The sequence below is a fragment of the Podarcis liolepis genome, assembly GCF_965112155.1.
Source record: "Podarcis liolepis genome assembly, chromosome: 2".
NCBI classification, from domain to species: Eukaryota; Metazoa; Chordata; class Lepidosauria; order Squamata; family Lacertidae; genus Podarcis; species Podarcis liolepis.
This window is the reverse complement of record NC_139555.1, coordinates 103,899,099-103,914,688: the sequence shown is the minus strand read 5'-3', so window position 1 is coordinate 103,914,688 and position 15,590 is coordinate 103,899,099. Positions and strand designations below refer to the sequence as shown.

At 43.6% G+C, this 15,590-nt stretch overlaps 1 protein-coding gene and 1 long non-coding RNA gene across 6 annotated transcripts in view; one reads left to right on the top strand and one right to left on the bottom strand.

Annotated features, from left to right (window-relative positions):
* The window catches only part of LOC310702212, a 610,091-nt gene that overhangs the window by 218,543 nt on the left and 375,958 nt on the right, over positions 1 to 15,590 (top strand). The window lies entirely within an intron of this gene.
* Positions 1 to 15,590, bottom strand: part of CFAP20DC (CFAP20 domain containing) — a 147,404-nt gene that overhangs the window by 9,911 nt on the left and 121,903 nt on the right. The window lies entirely within an intron of this gene.

The window sequence follows — 15,590 nt, the reverse complement described above, 5'->3', positions numbered from 1 at the left end:
TTGGCAGGGCAGTAAAATGATATGATGATGATGATAATAATAATAATAATTTATTTATACCCCGCCCATCTGGCTGGGCTTCCCCAGCCACTCTGGGCGGCTTCCAACAAAGTATTAAAATACAATAGCCTGTCCAACATTAAAAGCTTCCCTAAACAGGGCTGCCTTCAGATGTCTTCTAAAAGTCTGGTAGTTGTTTTTCTCTTTGACATCTGGTGGGAGGGTGTTCCACAGGGCAGGTGCCACTACTGAGAAGGCCCTCTGCCTGGTTCCCTGTAACTTGGCTTCTCGCAGTGAGGGAACCGCCAGAAGGCCCTCGGCGCTGGATCTCAGTGTCCGGCTGGAACGATGGGGGTGGAGACGCTCCTTCAGGTATACAGGCCATAAGCTGTTTAGAGCTTTAAAGGTCAACAACAACACTTTGAATTGTGCTCGGAAATGCTAACATGCTAACAAAAATGGGAGTGCGAAAAACAATATGTGTTCCTTTTTAGGGAAGCTCTGAGCTGTATATCTCACTTTTTGTTACTGTGCTTCATGGGCACGCAAGGATAATCCACTGTAACCACTGCTCTGTATTTGGTGAGACTAGCAAATTGTAGCCCAGGGAAAAAACCCAATGTTCTAAAAGGCACTGCTTCTTTAAGGTAGCATTTGACCCAGTCCGCAGAGAAATGCAACTTGAAGAAAATGCTTCTTTGACAAAATGCTCTCCTGTGAAAATAATTTAATACTGACATTGTTTCAATATAGTGCGCAGCACTATTTACAGCTGATTCAGCAAATATAGGAGCCAGGAGCTTCCAGAATTTAATCTCGAAACATTAGTTAAGAATCAGATCCATGATAAAAATGTATACTTTTGTTATTGCTGCAAAGAAGCAGAGAACAATCACAGGTACCTCACCTCCACCCAAGCTCTAGAAAGGCATTCTATTTGATTCACGAGGTTTCTTGGGCCCCTTTAACTTTCAGAGAGATTGGGGGTGTGGTATAAGAAAGGCTGGAGTTTGACAACAGGTAGTTCAAAGAGCTGAAGATATGGAATGAAAGAGGCACTACAATCTCTGGTCAATCAGCTTTCCAGGTCTTTGTGGTACTTGAAAAATAATTTCTTCCGCTTTAAATAACAGTTTTATTTTCAATGTAGGGGCGTGCCGATGGGAGCCCATTGTGCTCCATCCCTCGCCTGTATCTACATGTGTTCTTTTGATTTAGAATACATTTTGAGTGATTTGAACCCATTTAGGAAGCACTTATTGGCTTATTATTGTTTTATCGATGATTTAATTTTTGTTTTGGACCAGGATATGTTCTTGCAATTTGACATTTGGTTAAATCAATGTGATACAGCTTTAAGATTTATTGGTAAAAAGAGCGAGGTAAGCGTCTATTTTCTAGATGTTGAATTATTTTTTGTCACTGAACGTAATGAACGTATCATTAATTTACGTCCATTTTGCAAACCTACTGATAGGAATTCCTTACTTCACTATCATTCTAATCACCCGGTCCAATTAAAAAATAGTCTCCCGTTTAGCCAATTTATTAGACTCAAAAGAAATTCTTCCCTTGAAACTGATTTTCAAAAAAATGCTGCATCCCTTTCCTCTTCATTAAGAGATAGAGGTTATCCGCAGGAAATAATTCAAACAGCCTTTGAAAGGGCTAAAAGAACTTCTAGGCAGGAATTGATGGCTCCAAAACCTAAAAACAAACAGGACAGGATTTTTGGTTCTATAGAGTACACTTGTTTATCTTCTTCCATTGAAATTGATTAAGCGACATTGGCACATCATTTCCCATATTCCAGGCTGTGAAAATGTGCCTATTTTAAGCAAAAGGTGCACTAGATCGTTTAGGAACCTTCTTCCCCACACTCATCTACTTCAATATCATAACGATGACCCACACACAACGTTGAAAGGGCATTATAGATGCGGTCATTGCACATGTTGCAGATTTGCTTTGCCCGTGAAATCATTTACCAACACAATAAATGGGCAGAAGGTTGTCTTGCAGCAGTTTACAAATTGTTCTACAAAAAACTGTGTGTACTGTATCCGATGTGCTTGTGGGCTTCTATATGTTGGTAGTACTACTCGTGCAATCAGGACTAGAATGTCTGAGCGTAGGTCCAAAATACGCAATGCTTGTCTAGACACCCCATTAGTCCAGCATTTCCAGCAAGAGGCTCACACTGAAAATGACCTGAGTTTCTTCATTCTGTTGACTTTAAAAAAACTACCTTTTAGATCTGTTGATGTACGAAGAGCCTTGTTACAGAAACAGTACAAACTAATATTTCAATTAGGAACCTTGTTTCCAAAAGGTTTGAATACCGAATTTGACCTTGGATGTTACATATAAATCAATTTTTGTGCCATTGTTTGTTTAGCAACAATAGAGAAGTGTTACTGTACCCTTAACAATGTACCAATGTGATGATTGATTCCATGCATCTGTAATGTATTTAATTGTTTGTTATTACCAGTTTCAATATTTACTGTGACTGTGAGTAGTTCGTACGATCTTCTGTCTTGAGCGAACTGTGTTGAGTGATTAGGTAAGACACAACATGAGATGGTATTGCACATATTTTATGGTCTTTCATTTATTGTAACTGGAATGCATTTTGTATTATTTATCACTATTGACTGATGAAGCTTGCTGCGAAACCTGGATAATATCCGGAGAACAGGTCTCATCAATTTGGCTCCATTTGACTATTTGTACCACTTTCACTATGGGAGCGGTGAGGAGTTGTTTTCCCGCAACCGTGCACACACATATGGCTTTGCGCCTGCAGCAAAGTTTACACATAAGGCTTTGCGCCTCCAGCAAATGACTATTTGAAGAACGCTTTCTCGCAACCGCTCCTACGTATATGGATTTGTGCTTCCAGTGAATGACTATTTGGAGAACGAATTGTTTGCTCCAGCCGTGTAATGTAATACTTACCGCATACACAACCGGTATAGTAAAGAGAGAGACATTAGTTCATTCTATGTTTATGAGTCTCCAGGCTTGGTTATGCACATTGCACTTTAGTTTGCTCATTGTTTAGTAGGTTTATGAGTTTATATACCTATTCTAGTAAAATTGTCCTTTATATTCATAAGCCAGCTTTGGTGTTGTTGGTTTGTTGTACAATCATTGTCATTACACCCAATACTTTTTGTGTATACTTTAAAATACATTTCCCCATCAGCCCTAGCCAGTATGGTCAATGGCCAGGCGAGAGTGGTCAGGGGGGGACTGCAGACCAAAACATCTGGAAGGTACTAGGTTATGGAAGACCACTATACGCATTGGCCTGTAAACTAGTCTCATTGAGCCCAACGGGAATCAAGTTGTTTTCATTTATTGATTTCTTACATTTACTGTTGAGTAGACATTCAAAGGATGGTAATGTGGCTGTGAAAAAGTATGATCTGTCGCACAGCTGAGGAGCTATTTAAACTGGCAATATGGTCCCCATATCAAAAACAACCTCACTATGGCATTATTAGATGAAACTGTATCAGACTGCAGCTTGATGCTTGCTATATGCTCAGCATCAGAGAACCTGCATTGCATGCAGCTGGTCTCGGGTTCAGTCCCTGGCATCTCCAGATAAGGCTGAGAAAGGCTCTCCGTCTGAAACTTTGGAGAGCTGCTGCCAGGCAGTGTAGATAACACTGAGCAACCTGCAGTGGCGTAGTGTTGGTTGCTTGAGCTCGGGGTGGGTGGGTGCAGTCCAGGTGGGGTGCACCTGCCCAGCTCTTGCTGCTGAAGAAACCCCACCCCTGCCTGTCCACCCATGCAGGGGGGGAGCCCAGCTGACCAATGCGGCCCTTAGTGGGCAGAGCAGTGTACCAGGCTGTGCCGTGCTGGGCTTGCATGAATGGGGGGGGCACCTGGGTTATACACCCTCAAAAATTGTGCCTGGGGCCATGGGCGTCCTGGCACACACAACCCCCCAATGCTATGCCCCTGGCTAGGTGGACAAATGGGCTGACTCAGTTTCAGGCCTCTTTCTATGTTCCTTTGGAACAGACATTGTCCCACCAAAGCTATCCCCCTTTACTATTTTATTTGTAAAAGACACAGGCTCCTCTAACGATCTTAAAGCTCCAATCGTAGACAATGAGAACTAATGATAATAATCAGCTGAGTTACTGAACCAGTTATTAGGAGCCTGCAGAGTCTGCAGGAGCCTGACGACACTTGCAAGGCAGTGGGAACGTTTTCTGGGGAGAAGCTGAATGAAGATGAATAGGCAGACAGGCACGTTTTAGCGTGATTTTCAGAGATGGCCAGGACTAACAGCTATAGACACCCCTTCAAGATATAAATATCGCTGGAAATCAAGCACAGTGGCAAACTAAAGCCACACTATAGTGCCAAGGTTTCTTTATCTGTTCCTCCAATATCTTGCCCATCAGTTCATGTGACAGCTATGTATTTCTGTCCCTTCCTCCCATTATGTATAATGTTATGGGCATCTGTTCACTGTGGAGTCCTTCCCATCTGCCAAAGCATCTGGATAAATGATACCATACTGTATTGATTTATTATCCCAGAACCATCCAAAAAAAGACTGTGAGGCTGGCATACACTTTCATTTCACAAACCCACCCACCCCCACCTTTAGGCCTGCCTTAAACCATGTGCCCAATTTCAAATCAGCAGGATGAATCCAGCCCTCTCGGAGCAACTCACCTCCGTCAGCCTGCTTTCTTAGCTTGCCACCCCATAGCCCACCCAGCTCCCAGGCTAAGAGCTGCTGCTTCAGGTCTCTCAGTATTCCAGGCAGCCTTCCAAAGCTGGATGTTGAAGTGGGCAAGGATGGGGGCAGAAATATGGTTCAGGATTCGTATAGTAAAGTCCAGGGTGAGGATCAAATCACATGTGATGGAAATCAAAGGGTAGTTACAGCACCCCATATGCTTTCTTCCTTTCCTTATAAAAAGCCAGAACAAAACACAAAAGCAGATACCCAGGTGATAGGACTTTGAAGAGAGACCAACAAGGGCCATCTTATTGTTTCTACTGTGGTGGTTTCCTCAGTCAAACCAGGCCCCTTCAAGCTGTTTTGGCCTCATGAGTGAAAAGGTACGGGGGGGGGGGATAAAACATTGAGGGAAGAAATACAAGAGGTTGATACAAGAGGTTGATGCCCCCTCCTCCCCACTCTGGCTCCCTTTTGGAGATTATAGGATGGTTTTTCTTTTTTAAAAAAAGGAAATAAAATGCCAGGGGAGTTTAACTCAAACTTCTCGTAATCACCACAACAGTTAAGTAATCCACCGCCATTCTCCTGGCTGCACAGAGAAAACCACAGATAATGGCTCCTCTAGGAAATGGCTGCAGAGGCAACGTTTTGCTCCAGTAAATCACAAGATTTGTTGGGGAGACCTATAATTAAGAAGGGAGTTTGGGTTGGTTAATCCACAATTCCGCATACTGTTTGCTTATTACCTTATTAGACCTGATCTACTTTGGGAAACTTGTTCTGCAAAAAGTTCCATATTAAGTCACTGCTTCTCAGGCTTTTGTGAAATTGCCGACACTCCTGAAAGTTAACAGAATTTCAGGGCCAGACCAAGACATTTTCCTGCCTGAGGCGGAGGACATCTTCCCCATCCCATGTACAGAAGGGAGTGGAATGCTACTTCAACACTGGCAATGATGCATAGTCTTCTACTTGTCCCCTACATGTGCGGGCTAAGTTAAAAGGTGCAGAAGGCTATCTGGTATGCACAGATGTGTCCTCCACGCGCTCAGTGATGCTTTCCTCACCTTTAGCATTTGCTGCCTGCCCCATTCTGCCTAATGGTAGGGCCGGCCCCATGGATTTGCCTTCCCTTCATTGGACTTAAAGCTCTTTGAGTATTACTTTCCTAGCTCCTGTAACCTCAACAGTACTTCCTTTCCCTCATCCCAGCTCCTCACCCCTGCCCACCCAACCTATACACAGGCTTGTCATTCATTTCCTTTTGCAAATGAATTGTCTACAATCAGTAAACAACACTGTGTCGTTTGCCCATAATTTCTTATAAGAAGCAAAAATCCCCCAATCCAATTATTTCACATGAATCACAAATTTGCTACATTTGTGGAAGGGCCATAGCTCAGGGACATATATCACACTTTGTACATAGAAAGTCCATAGTCCAATGCCTAGTCTAGTTAAAAAGTACTGAGGCAGCAGGGATATGAGAAAGACAGAGAGATGTCCCTGAGGCCTTGGAAAGACATTGTCAGTCAGAGTAGACAGCACTGGGTTGGTTGGTGAAATGGTCTGTCTCTGTTTAAGGCAACTTTGCATGGTCATATGTTGTTATTTTAATATAATGAAGTAAATGCTACACTTTCTGATATGGTGAAATTTACATTACAACCACCAACTTTGCAGCCCTTCTATGTCAGGGTTATTTCTCTTCTCGCAGGATAAAGTTTGACACAATGTGGGGATAGGGGCTGTGTGAAACTTTAAATTGGTCTTTACTAGGAGCTCTTGTACTTTTCTTAAAGAGTGATGGAGGGTGCAACAAAGACCTTGATATTCTTTGCCCTAAAAATGGGGCTGTATGTAATAAGTAATAGTAATAGTAATAATTTATTATTTATACCACTCTGGGAGGCTCCCAATCAAATATTAAAAACACAATACAGCATTAAACATTAAAAACTTCCCTAAACAGGGCTGCCTTCAGATGTCTTTTAAATGTAGGATATTTGCTTATTTCCTTGACATCTGATGGGAGGGCATTCCACAGGGCAGGCACCACTACTGAGAAGGCCCTCTGCCTGGTTCCCTGTAACTTCACTTCTTGCAGTGAGGGAACCAGCAGAAGGCTTTTGGAGCTGCACCTCAGTGTCTGAGCTGAATGATGGGGGTGGAGACGTGGGCCTCTCAGGACCAGTGTTATATGTGCCAGGTTAAAAAGTGACAACCCCCTGCCCCAATACTATCATTTTTCCACCAGCAGGAGATGACTCACAGAGTTTGTGACTCCCTACCTGCCAAACAGGAAACTGTGGACTTGCCATTCTTTAGTCTTTGCCTACACAAATGACTTTTGTGTGGTTGGCGCTGTGGGTTAAACCACAGAGCCTAGGACTTGCCGATCAGAAGGTTGGCAGTTCGAATCCCCACGTCGGGGTGAGCTCCCGTTCCTCGGTCCCTGCTCCTGCCAACCTAGCAGTTCGAAAGCACGTCAAATTGCAAGTAGAAAAATAGGTACTGCTCCGGCAGGAAGGTAAATGGCGTTTCCGTGCGCTGCTCTGGTTCGCCAGAAGCGGCTTAGTCATGCTGGCCACATGACCCAGAAGCTGTATGCCTGCTCCCTCGGCTAATAAAGCGAGATGAGCGCCGCAACCCCAGAGTCGGTCACGACTGGACCTAATGGTCAGGGGCCCATTTACCATTTTACACAAATGTCTACAGGAGATGATGAACATCTGTTTTCACCTCCCGGGTGGTTACATGATTGTGCAGTGTTACACCTGAGGTTTATTGATAGTGATACCCTAGATTGCAATCACACATCTAACAGGGTCCTGATGACTCCGACCCTACTGTGCCTTACCATGCTTTCAGACAGGGAAGCTTTCTCAGCCCTAACTAGAGAATCATGCATGCAATGCATGTGAGGCAGCATTTTTGCTGTGGCCCTTCTGCGTGGTCTGACTCAATATGGAGAAATCTCGTATTTACATAATGGTATCTTACAGTTTTGTTGTTTTTTAAAAGAAAGATATGGTCTTATTCTGCTTTCCGGCAAGCTATGCTGATTTGCTCTCTGCAGAAAATCTTGGCAGCCATCGAAAACGCTGTGGCAGATAAAACCTGCCATTGGCTTGCCATCTCTCTGTTGGCTCCTCTGCTGCTAGTGCAACAGGATGTTGCTTCCATATCATCTGCTGCTGGTGTATACACACAATCTGGGGTGAATCTAAGGACAGATACCTGCTCCTTCTCAGCCAAGATAGAGGGGGGGCGGGAGGGAGCCCACTCTAATATTCTGCCTCAGCAAACAAAACTGCTGATGTGGAAATCCTACAAACTTCCATTGTGGATTTTGGGAAGGGTGTTTATTGAATTTTTCATAATTTCAGTATGTGTCACAATAAACGTGAACAGCTTCCCGCTCCTTATTACTCAGTACTGTACTTTACTCAGACCACAGTGCTAAACTGTCAATCAGTTGTGAGAATAAGAAGTAGCTATGTGCACACAAGCTTTCCCACACGGTGCCCGTAGCAGTTATGAGTTTGCAGAGGGCCTTTTTGGTAGTGGCGCTCACCCTGTGGAAAGCCCTCCCTTCAAATACAAGGAAATAAACAACTACCAGACTTTTAGAAGACATCTGAAGGCAACCCTGTATCGGGAATTTATTTTTTTAAAAAATAATTCTTTATTGATTAAAAAATTTACATGTCTATACAAACATCTCTTAACAGGTAGAAAAAAAGAAAATTATATAAAAAAGAAAATTTATAAAGAAAGAAAAAAATAAAAAATAAAGAAGTAACAGATAAGAAACAAAGAAATAATAAAAAAGGACAAAGTTATTTACATAGTAAAAGTACTCATTGACACATTGTGTCAATGTATCAGGAATTTTTTAATGTCTAATATTTTACAATTTTTTATGTGCTGTAAGCTGCCCAGAGTGGCTGGAGAAACCCAGCCAGATGGGCAGGGTATAATAATAATAATAATGATAATAATAGTAGTAGTAGTAGTAGTAGTAAGGAAATGTCAATCAGTATGTAGGTACTTCTAAGTGAGCAACAGTACCTGACAGAGGTGTTTGAGGATGATTAGTGCTGGGTACAATTAGTGACTATATCAATAGAAGACACTAAATATGAATAGATGCAAACATTTGCTGTATATAATGGCTACACTACACACTTCATGGGTCTACTTTGTCCAGGCAAACTTCAAACTTAATATGATTATTCCGCTTCTTCTTCAACACAGCATATTGCCATCAGAGGAGCCCTGCTGGATCAGACCAAAGGCCCCTCTAACCCAGCATCCTGTTCCCCAAACTGGCCAACCAGTTGCCTCAGGGAAGTCCACACGGAGGGCATGAAGACAACAGCCCTTTGCGGCTGTTGCCTCCGAATCTGGAGATTCTGCCTAACCCTCATAATAACTAATAACCACTGACAAGATACTTTTCCCATGGATTTCTCTAATTGGCCTTTTTACAGGCATCTAAGCGAGCGGCCATCATCCCATCTTGTGGCAATAAATTCCAGCAATTAATTGTTCGTTTAACGTGGGCAATAAAATAAACGCTTCCCTGTCAGTGGGAATCGGCACAGACAGGCACAGGTATGCCTAGGGGGTTCTTAGAACAGAGAGGTGGATGCTGGAAGGATTTGAGGAGCTTACAGTATGTGTACAGGTGAAGAAGGTGCTTTGAACATTTAAAAATGATTCTAATTATCTGCATGACAGGTAATGCTTCTTTCTGCCCACCTCAAACCCGGTCTACTACGCCTCCTCTACCTCAATTCTGCTTAACAATCCATCCCTGGTTTGTAGAACTACCTCCCTGATAAGATTGCTTTTTTAAATCCCAAACTGCCCACCCCCCCCACCCCAGAAACCCTGCATTTGGGCCATTATTTGCCCATATCCACCAATACAGAACAAAAACAGGGGAAACAAGAAGACTTCCCCCCCATCTACCAAATCACATTCTTGAAAACCCACAACAGGCAAGCAATTATACGTCACTTCCTCTATATACACCTGCAGGGTCACAAAATAGAGAGATATTTTGGGAGCCGTTCAATTTGCGCTTGCAAGTTTTACCAAAAGTTATCGTAACTGTGAATCACTACCAACTTTTTAAAAATAAAAGTAATGAACAACATATTTATCTTTGAAGATAAAATGCATTAATCAAAAGCTGCCATCTAGACAGGGCACAATGTGCATGCCATACACAACTCTCCAAGGAGCTCTGAGCCTTTATTTAAACTTTGAAAACCTCAGCTTTAAAAAAAATTAAAAAAAAATGCTACCAGACCATATGACTATAGAGATAGATTTGACATTATGGTAGCTATGAAGTCGTGCAAGATTGGAAATATCACAAGAAACCTGGCTTTATTATGCATTTCAACTCTAACGATCTCAACATTTCAAAGGGCTGGCTCACCTGCATCGTATCTGGGGGTTATAATTCTAAATAGGAGTGTGGGTTAAACCACAGAGCCTAGGGCTTGCCGATCAGAAGGTCGGCGGTTCGAATCCCCGCGACGGGGTAAGCTCCCATTGCTCGGTCCCTGCTCCTGCCAACCTAGGAGTTCAAAAGCATGTCAAAGTGCAAGTAGATAAATAGGTACCGCTCCGGCGGGAAGGTAAACAGCATTTCTGTGCGCTGCTCTGGTTCGCCAGAAGCGGCTTAGTCATGCTGGCCACATGACCCGGAAACTGTCTGCGGACAAACGCCGGCTCCCTTGGCCAATAAAGCGAGATGAGCACCGCAACCCCAGAGTTGGTCATGACTGGACCTAATGGTCAGGGGTCCCTTAAAAAATGTGTCATCAAGCATTGTTTGGTGTGAACTACGGTCATGGAAAGCAAATACTAATTATGTCAACTACAAGCACATAAAATCTGTAGTAAGGTAAGGCCACCTAGCTTGAGATGGATTTCTCATACAGTTCTTAGTGGTACATTTGCTGCCCATCTTGCTTTAAAGTCTAAGGGTAGAATCCACCAGGAATTTCTCTTGCACAAATCCAATCAGAATGGATGCGATGTGCACAAGAACACATGTGGTGATACTGTGTAGGGTACATCCCTTTCAGTGGGGCTTGCACAAGACAGGCTCTCTTGGATAATGATGCCATCAGCCAATTGCACAGAAAAATGCAGCCTTTTACCATTCTTCCTCCCAATGTGTTTTTAAAAAAAGAAATGGCAAAACTCTCTTTAAAATTGGTTAACAAAAAAACCAAAAAACAACAAAACAAAACAAAACACACGTGCCCACACATCTGCGCTGAGATCTTATCTGCCGAGTTTCAGCAAAGATCTGCAGTTGATGGATAAACCACGAAAAAAGCCGGTTTATCATGGCAACATTGACAGATGCTCTGTTCTGGCAGCCAAGACAAGTGTTAGGCACACTGCCTCTTAAGTTGCAACAGCTTTCTAACAAGTGCTTCAGAACGTGCATGTGTGCAAGGGAGAAAAAGTGAAAGGTGGGGGCACACAACTTAAAAAAAAATATACAGTTCCTTGCCAGGATAGACAGGGCCATAGGAAGCTGGTTTCTACCAAGTCAACCCATTAGTCCAGGCATGCCCAAAGTCTGTTCTGGGGGCCTAATCCTGGCAGTTTATTTCCTGGGGTAAAATCCTGAAAAAACGCTCAACAACTTCCATCCTAAAAAAGATTGGCCCCTTGGTCATCCGTCACAGCCCTTCACTTCATCAAATCTGGCCCTCTTTGAAAAAAGTTTGGACACCACTGCTTAGTCACTCTGTCTTAGCATTATGTGCCTTGGGCGAGTGTCAGCCACTCTGCAGGGTTTCAGACAGGGTGGGGGCTTTGTCAACAATACCTGGAAATTCCAGGGACTGAAACTGGTATCTAGTGCATGTGTTCTACCACTGAGATATCTCCATGCCCTGCACCCCCCTCCCCTGCCAGCTTGCCCTACCCTGATTCCTGAAGGAAAATAAGAGATCGCATCTCAGGTGTCAGGCTTGTAGCCCCGTGGGCATTGCCACCAGTCTCTCTCATTTATTCCTGGGCCTGTTTCAACCAAGGCAGACTTCATACATGGAAAGCATTTCTGAATGACAAACAGCACACTTGCCTGCGTGTGCACTTGCAACCCGTGGCAATCAACATGTGACAATCTAGCATGTTTCCTACACTGACCGAAGAAAATACTTTGCTTCTTTAAAAAAGGGAGCCAGTTTTATCTTCTCAAAACAGCAAAAAAACCCTCCCAATCCTAATCAAGGATTTTGTTTAATTAGAGACATACTCTCATTATGTTATCAGAGCCTCAAGCAAAATCAATATAATCAACATGCAAAAGGAGCTATCCATGGGTTTCCTGATAACAGAAGTTAAATGCAGGAGCCTGTGTGACATTGGGATTGACATTGCCTAAAGAACAGAGAGGGTCGTTTTATAAGGAGTCAAAGTTAAGTTCACTTGAGGTTGGATTCACTGTTTAGGTAACATCAACTTCGTTGGACTGGTCATGTTGTGCGGATGCCTGATGATCGTCTTCCAAAGCAACTACTCTATTCCGAACTTAAAAACGGAAAGTGTAATGCTGGTGGTCAACAAAGGAGGATTAAAGACTGTCTCAAGGCAATTTTTTAAAAAAATGTAGTATAAACACTGACAATTGGGACACACTGGCCTGCGAGCGCTCCTATTGGAGAACCGCCTTTACCAAAGGTGTCATGGGCTTTGAGGACATTCAAACTCAGGATGCAAGGGAGAAATGTGCTAAGAGGAAGGCATGCTTGGCAAATCCACACCGTGATCAACTCCCGCCTGGAAACCAATGTCCCCACTGTGGAAGGACGTGTGGATCCAGAATTGGCCTCCACAGTCACTTACGGACTCACTGTTAAAACCGTGTTCATGGAAGACAGTCTTACTCGCCTACGAGTGATCACCAAAGAATTTCCACTGAAGAGATTAGGACATAAAGTTATGAGCTGGCTACATAGAAAAACGGATGCAGTCTGTGGGGAAGAGCTACATTTGTCAGGCTGGACCTCCTTCCACACTAGACCTACTTGTACATACGCATTCTGGTGGAGCGTTCCAAAATGGAGCTTGGAATGCCTTGCAGATTTTGTTGAGCGTGCAGAGACCACCAACACATTCTACAGGGTGATGACTTGATGTGGTGTGATGTTGGGGCCCACTTTGCATGAACACAGTCCCAGCATGGTGCTGGGACATCCCTGTGACTGGTGGCTTCCCCAGTGAAATCAACAGATGGCAGTTCACTTGGGGCGATCATCAAATGCATTTTAAAGCAGATTTGGGCTGGATGGAAGCATACCTGCTGGAAATGTGATAATAACGAAGAGCTATGGTTTGTGTGGATTAGGAAGTTCCCATCACTTTCTTGTATCTAATTTGCTTTTGCCCAACTTTCCATTCCTTAGACCTGTTTTTCTCCCACTCTGCTCTCTTAGTCTTCTTGCTTCTTCCAGTCCAACTTTAGATCTCTTGCTTCTTTCTAATGCCTGTTGGTTCCTAATACCTCAGGCACTCAGTGCCCCCATTTGCTTTCTCTTGGTTCCTCTTCCTTTCCTAGATCCCAGACCATCCTGCTCCAGCTTCCTTTCTGCTGGGTTTTCTTTCCTCTACACCGGCTTCCTCCTGTTGGAGCCTCCATACGACCGAGCTGTAATGATTACTCCTTATGCTGTACCTTCTGAACCCCATCCAGGCTCTCCTCCGACTGTGATTAATGACCTAAGCCTTTCAATGAGACTTCAGGCATGTTCTCCATTGCGCAGAGTACTCAGACAGCAGCCAGAAGGCGCTACATTGCTACTTTATTTCTAACTACGCAAGACAGAAAAGAATATGCGTCTGCTCTCTGTGAGAGACAGAAAACAACAGAACAGAGAAACAGGAAACCAGTAACTTCAACATCTGTCTCCCGTGAGACTTCCAACAGTGTGGAATGTCAACAGAGTCTTGTGACTCCAAGAACTGCACAAGTGGCATAACAGAAACCTAACACCTCCATCACCTCTTCCCTCCTGCTCTTTGCTTCTGCCAATTATCTGCATTGGCTCGTGTCTCTATTCCCTTACTAAGCGAAAGGCCAGTGACAGGAAACCTGTGGCCCTCTAGATGCTGCCGGATTACAAATCCCATAATTCATGACTCTTGGTCATACAGAATGGGTATGATGGGAGTTCAACTTCATCTGGAGGGCCACAGGTTCTTCTTTCCCGCTATAGGCCATCCTTAAAGAGATTTCCAGTTGTGCAAATTGGTCCAGACCGTGGGAAAGGTTTGGATAAATGACTGCTGATAACAGAGAGAGAGGTCTGCATAAACAGCCTTGATGTGATTTCTTCCAGCAGAAGGAACATATTGGGTGCTGTTCCCCAGGTGACAGGACAGAAACCCCCCTCCCCAAAACAGCATATGACACACTTTTCCTTCCCAGACTTCACTTTTACAGCTGGTAATGTTAGGAGGAGTTGGACTAACAGACAGACAGAGAGTTATGAGTGTGGGAAATTAGATAGATAGTGATAGCAGTCTTTATTCACCAGAACATTAATTGATTCTGGAGCAACCCATCATACGAGGTTAATATGCATAATAGAATCTGTGGTGTCAAGTTCAACATTTATATGCAACTGTTCAGACATGATAAAGGACTCTAAAGCTGCACATCTGTTTGTATATTCTAATTAAGGTATATTAGCATTGATCAACTAGGTACCATATATAAATCAATACAAGGTGACCTAGGTATTAAAAACACATAGTTTTAAAGGAGCCTTGGAGCATATGATAAATGAACATTTAAAGTTTGCTCTTGGGTTTCTTTTTGTAAAACAAACAACCTTCCCTGTCTTGCTAATAGTCTTCATAATTTGCAGAACTGTCATCTTCCTTTCTGTGCACGCAGGCAATAAGGAGAAAACCTATTTCCCATTGACAGGAACGAAACTTTGTTGCAGGTATTGCGCCCCTAGCATGTACCCAGTTCACAAAACCTTTGTTCAGTACAAGAGCGGGCACAGCTACACATGCGCAACCTTTGAGTATAACATTTATTAACAGGAAGGAATAAAGAGAGTTTCTGGGCAACGTCTAGCTCATTAGTCTTGATAAAACCCTTGTATTCTGGAATAGTCCCTACCAGCTTCCAGACATGCTTCCTTAGAATACAGAGTTTCAGGATGACATGCTGTGTAAGACCAACAAGGAGTCTTGTGTCAACTTAAGGACTAGAGAAATGCATGCCCCAGAATATCAGTTGCTGGGGAACATGAGTGGGAGAATGCTAATAAGCTCATGTCCTGCTTGTAGGATTCTCATAGGTATCTGGTTGGCCCCTGTAGGAACAGAGTGCTGGACTAGTGAGCCTTTTTGCAGCTGGGCTCTTCTGATGTGCTGAAATCTAACGAGGCACAAGCGTTCAAGGGCCATTTCATCAAATGCATCTGGACAGAGAAGTAGGAAATGGCATTTCAGGTTGCCACTATCTGCTAATGGTACCTATAGCTTACACCAGAGGTCTGCAACCCGCGGCTCCGGAGCCGCATGTGGCTCTTTTACACCTTTGCCGCGGCTCCGGGGCGGATACTAGCGAGGGGAGGAGGCACATTGTGCACCCCAACACTCCCCACTGTGGCGGGCGCTGTACTGGCTGTGACGTCACATGGGGGCGGTGTGTGCGTTAGTCATGCACTGTCCCGACGTCACCTTCCCGCCCGCCCGCTACATTGTAAGGGGCATGTACGCTGATCACTGTTTTGAAGGGGAGTGAAGAACACACACACACACAAAGGTAACTTGTTAATTTAACGTTTATTTCTATGAGGAGGAGTAATTC